A 6000-nucleotide genomic window follows, 5' to 3' on the forward strand; every position below is an offset into this window, starting at 1 on the left:
CCCGGGTCTCCGGCGTGCGAGAATTAGTGTTTAATTTTTGTTAATAAAAGGCGAAGAACAACAAAGCACCTCATATTCTGAAGATAGAAACATAGAAACTTAGAAATTGGTGCAGGATTAGGCCATTCGTCCCTTCCAGCCAGCACCACCATTCAATATGATCATGGCTGAGCATGCAACTTCACTTCCCCTTCCTGATTTCTCTCCATGCCCCTTGATTACTTTAGCCGTAAGGGCCATATCTCACTCTCTTTTGAGTATATCTATCCAACTGGCTTCCACATCTTTCTGTGGTACAGAATTCCACAGGTTCACAATGATCTGAGTGAAGAAGATTCTCCTCGTGTCGGTCCTAAATGGTTTACACTTTATCCTTAGACAGTGACCGCTGGTACTGGGCTTCCTTTATTCGGACTGCGGGAACCTTTTTACGCCATCAAACCTGTCCATTCCCGACCAAATTTTAAATGTTTCTATGAGCTCCCCTCTCATTCTTCTAAATTCCAGCGAGTATAAGCCTAGTCGATCCAGTCTTTCTTCATGTCAGTCCTGCCATCCTTGGAATCAATCTGGTGAATATTCGCTACACTCCCTCAAAAGCAAGAATGTCCTTCCTCAGATTAGATGATCATAACTGCACACAATACTCAAGGTCTGGTCTCAGCAAGGTGCTGTACAAGTCTCCATGCTCCGATACCCTAATCTCCTCGCTATGAAGGCCAGCATGACATTTGGCTTCCTTTACTGCATGCTCTACCTGTATGTATGAATGACTTCAACGACTGATGTACCAAAATGCCCAGGTCTCAATACCCCTCCGCTTTTACAAATCGGTCAACATTCAGATAACATTCTACCTTCAAGGCTTTGCCACCAAAGTGGATAAACTCACACTTATCTTCATTATATGGCATCTGCCATCCACCTGATCTGTCCAATTCCGCTGCAGCCTCCTAGCAGCTCGCACTGCAACCCAGCTTGGTGTGATTTGCAAAGTTGGAGATATTACATTGATGGAATTATTGAAAATCGCCACAGCTCGAGGAAACGGTACCGCCGCTCCTTATTAAACTGCCGCCCAGACTTGCTCCCGCTCTTTCAACACCCGCTCATCTCTGCTGCCGTGCTGCAAACAGCCACTCCTGTGTGTTCTCGCTTTTTAAATTGCCGCTTCCCTCTGCTCGTGCTATTTGAAAAATAACTCAAATCCTTTACTCCCTCACGTTACAAGCGCTCCTCACTGCTCCCGCTCTTTATACCGAAGGATATCTGTGCCCCCGCTCATCTCTGTGTATGCTCTTGAAACAGTCGGGAAGTTTAATTTTTAAATACACGCTTTCTGAAATACTTCCATAAACACTGCATTGGCCGGGAATCGAACCCGGGTCTCCGGCGTGCGAGAATTCGTGTTTAATTTTTGTTAATAAAAGGCGAAGAACAACAAAGAACCTCATATTCTGAAGATAGATACATAGAAACTTAGAAATTGGTGCAGGAGTAGGCCATTCGTCCCTTCCAGCCAGCACCACCATTCAATATGATCATGGCTGAGCATGCAACTTCACTTCCCCTTCCTGATTTCTCTCCATGCCCCTTGATTACTTTAGCCGTAAGGGCCATATCTCACTCTCTTTTGAGTATATCTATCCAACTGGCTTCCACATCTTTCTGTGGTACAGAATTCCACAGGTTCACAATGATCTGAGTGAAGAAGATTCTCCTCGTGTCGGTCCTAAATGGTTTACACTTTATCCTTAGACAGTGACCGCTGGTACTGGGCTTCCTTTATTCGGACTGCGGGAACCTTTTTACGCCATCAAACCTGTCCATTCCCGACCAAATTTTAAATGTTTCTGTGAGCTCCCCTCTCATTCTTCTAAATTCCAGCGAGTATAAGCCTAGTCGATCCAATCTTTCTTCATGTCAGTCCTGCCATCCCTGGAATCAATCTGGTGAATATTCGCTACACTCCCTCAAAATCAAGAATGTCCTTCCTCAGATTAAATGATCATAACTGCACACAATACTCAAGGTCTGGTCTCAGCAAGGTGCTGTACAAGTCTCCATGCTCCGATACCCTAATCTCCTCGCTATGAAGGCCAGCATGACATTTGGCTTCCTTTACTGCATGCTGTACCTGTATGTATGAATGACTTCAACGACTGATGTACCAAAATGCCCAGGTCTCAATACCCCTCCGCTTTTACAAATCGGTCAACATTCAGATAACATTCTAGCTTCAAGGTTTTGCCACCAAAGTGGATAAACTCACACTTATCTTCATTATATGGCATCTGCCATCCACCTAATCTGTCCAATTCCGCTGCAGCCTCCTAGCAGCTCGCACTGCAACCCAGTTTGGTGTGATTTGCAAAGTTGGAGATATTACATTGATGGAATTATTGAAAATCGCCACAGCTCGAGGAAACGGTACTGCCGCTCCTTTCTGCTCCTCCTTATTAAACTGCCGCCCAGACTTGCTCCCGCTCTTTCAACACCCGCTCATCTCTGCTGCCGTGCTGCAAACAGCCACTCCTGTGTGTCTCGCTTTTTAAATTGCCGCTTCCCTCTGCTCGTGCTATTTGAAAAATAACTCAAATCCTTTACTGCCTCACGTTACAAGCGATCCTCACTGCTCCCGCTCTTTATACCGAAGGATATCTGTGCCCCCGCTCATCTCTGTGTATGCTCTTGAAACAGTCGGGAAGTTTAATTTTTAAATACACGCTTTCTGAAATACTTCCATAAACACTGCATTGGCCGGGAATCGAACCCGGGTCTCCGGCGTGCGAGAATTCGTGTTTAATTTTTGTTAATAAAAGGCGAAGAACAACAAAGAACCTCATATTCTGAAGATAGAAACATAGAAACTTAGAAATTGGTGCAGGAGTGGGCCATTCGTCCCTTCCAGCCAGCACCACCATTCAATATGATCATGACTGAGCATGCAACTTCACTTCCCCTTCCTGATTTCTCTCCATGCCCCTTGATTACTTTAGCCGTAAGGGCCATATCTCACTCTCTTTTGAGTATATCTATCCAACTGGCTTCCACATCTTTCTGTGGTACAGAATTCCACAGGTTCACAATGATCTGAGTGAAGAAGATTCTCCTCGTGTCGGTGCTAAATGGTTTACACTTTATCCTTAGACAGTGACCGCTGGTACTGGGCTTCCTTTATTCGGACTGCGGGATCCTTTTTACGCCATCAAACCTGTCCATTCCCGACCAAATTTTAAATGTTTCTATGAGCTCCCCTCTCATTCTTCTAAATTCCAGCGAGTATAAGCCTACTCGATCCAGTCTTTCTTCATGTCAGTCCTGCCATCCCTGGAATCAATCTGGTGAATATTCGCTACACTCCCTCAAAATCAAGAATGTCCTTCCTCAGATTAGATGATCATAACTGCACACAATACTCAAGGTCTGGTCTCAGCAAGGTGCTGTACAAGTCTCCATGCTCCGATACCCTAATCTCCTCGCTATGAAGGCCAGCATGACATTTGGCTTCCTTTACTGCATGCTGTACCTGTATGTATGAATGACTTCAACGACTGATGTACCAAAATGCCCAGGTCTCAATACCCCTCCGCTTTTACAAATCGGTCAACATTCAGATAACATTCTAGCTTCAAGGTTTTGCCACCAAAGTGGATAAACTCACACTTATCTTCATTATATGGCATCTGCCATCCACCTGATCTGTCCAATTCCGCTGCAGCCTCCTAGCAAGCTCGCACTGCAACCCAGCTTGGTGTGATTTGCAAAGTTGGAGATATTACATTTTGGAATTATTGAAAATCGCCACAGCTCGAGGAAACAGTACTGCCGCTCCTTTCTGCTCCTCCTTATTAAACTGCCGCCCAGACTTGCTCCCGCTCTTTCAACACCCGCTCATCTCTGCTGCCGTGCTGCAAACAGCCACTCCTGTGTGTTCTCGCTTTTTAAATTGCCGCTTCCCTCTGCTCGTGCTATTTGAAAAATAACTCAAATCCTTTACTCCCTCACGTTACAAGCGATCCTCACTGCTCCCGCTCTTTATACCGAAGGATATCTGTGCCCCCGCTCATTTAACAGCCGCTCCTCTCTGTGTACGCTCTTGAAACAGTCGGGAAGTTTAATTTTTAAATACACGCTTTCTGAAATACTTCCATAAACACTGCATTGGCCGGGAATCGAACCCGGGTCTCTCGCGTGGCAGGCGAGAATACTACCCCTGAACCACCAATGCTCACATTACGAACACATTCAAGTTTAAAGATAGTGCAATTGGTGTTTAATTTTTGTTAATAAAAGGCGAAGAACAACAAAGCACCTCATATTCTGAAGATAGAAACATAGAAACTTAGAAAGTAGGTGCAGGAGTAGGCCATTCGTCCCTTCCAGCCAGCACCACCATTCAATATGATCATGGCTGAGCATGCAACTTCACTTCCCCTTCCTGATTTCTCTCCATGCCCCTTGATCACTTTAGCCGTAAGGGCCATATCTCACTCTCTTTTGAGTATATCTATCCAACTGGCTTCCACATCTTTCTGTGGTACATAATTCCACAGGTTCACAATGATCTGAGTGAAGAAGATTCTCCTCGTGTCGGTCCTAAATGGTTTACACTTTATCCTTAGACAGTGACCGCTGTTACTGGGCTTCCTTTATTCGGACTGCGGGAACCTTTTTCCGCCATCAAACCTGTCCATTCCCGACCAAATTTTAAATGTTTCTATGAGCTCCCCTCTCATTCTTCTAAATTCCAGCGAGTATAAGCCTAGTCGATCCAGTCTTTCTTCATGTCAGTCCTGCCATCCCTGGAATCAATCTGGTGAATATTCGCTACACTTGTTTATGTGGCTAGATATAATGTTCATAAAATAATATCGCAACTTAAATATTAAACACAAATCTGCGAATAAAAATAATACAATACCGCCATTAAATGGCGGAGCAAGCTCGAGGGACCAGATGGTCTACTCCTGCTCCTATTTCTTATGTTCTTATGCCAGACTATGTAAAACCGAGTGAAGGATCATTTAATTCATCAATAATCATCCACTCCTCATTTCCATGCAGAATATTGCCTACCTCGGGAATAGGGAATAAGGCTGCTTTGGGCCTGCATTGTGAGTAAATCGTACCAATGAACGCTCCCAGTGCGGAGTCTCGGCCGACGGGAGCCCGTCTGGACCTGCGTTGTGGAGATCAGCGGGACTCACTGGATTTCACTGGGCAGCTGTCTGTGTCACACCTAATGTGGATAGTTGATCGTAACACTTGGGGCATGCTCGATCCCAGAGCTAACAGCTGTTGTACTGAAGGGGGAAGGAGGGATGGATACCATGTTTAACAAGGCAATGTCTTCCTTCCCATTTTAATATTTCCATCTAACCCTCCTATTAATATATTTATTACAGAGCATCAGAATCTGGGAATGCTTGTCACCACCATGGCTGAAGGCCCAAACAGGGGAGAAGATCCAACATCTTCAACAAGGATGAGAATGGACACAGGTAGGTTCACATCGCCACCCCCAGAGCAGGTACAGCACGAGTTATATACGGAGTAAAGCTCCGTCTACACTGCCCCATCAAACACGCCCAGGGCAAGTACAGCACAGGTTATATGCGGAGTAAAGCTCCCTCTACACTGTCCCATCAAACACTCCCAGGGTAGGTACAGCACAGGTTATAAACGGAGTAAAGCTCCGTCTCCATCAAACACTCCCAGGGCAGGTACAGCACAGGTTAGATACAGAGTAAAGTTCCCTCTACACTGTCCCATCAAACACTCCCAGGGCAAGTACAGCACAGGCTAGATACAGAGTAAAGTTTCCTCTACACTGTCCCACCAAACACTCCCAGGGCAGGTACAGCACGGGTTAGATACAGAGTAAAGCTCCGTCTACACTGTCCCATCTTGCACTTTCGGGGCAAGTACAGCATGGGTCATATACAGATTAAAACTCTGTCTACAGTATCCCATCAAATACTCCCAGGACAGGAAAGC

At 45.4% G+C, this 6000-nt stretch overlaps 1 non-coding gene across 1 annotated transcript; it reads right to left on the reverse strand.

Moving 5' to 3' along the window:
- Positions 1-4160: 4160 nt before the first annotated feature.
- Positions 4161-4231, reverse strand: trnag-gcc (transfer RNA glycine (anticodon GCC)). Its single transcript has one exon. It is a non-coding gene; the product is annotated as a tRNA-Gly (tRNA).
- Positions 4232-6000: the final 1769 nt, after the last annotated feature.

This window comes from Pristiophorus japonicus, unplaced genomic scaffold, assembly GCF_044704955.1.
Source record: "Pristiophorus japonicus isolate sPriJap1 unplaced genomic scaffold, sPriJap1.hap1 HAP1_SCAFFOLD_270, whole genome shotgun sequence".
In the NCBI taxonomy this organism is placed as follows: Eukaryota; Metazoa; Chordata; class Chondrichthyes; family Pristiophoridae; genus Pristiophorus; species Pristiophorus japonicus.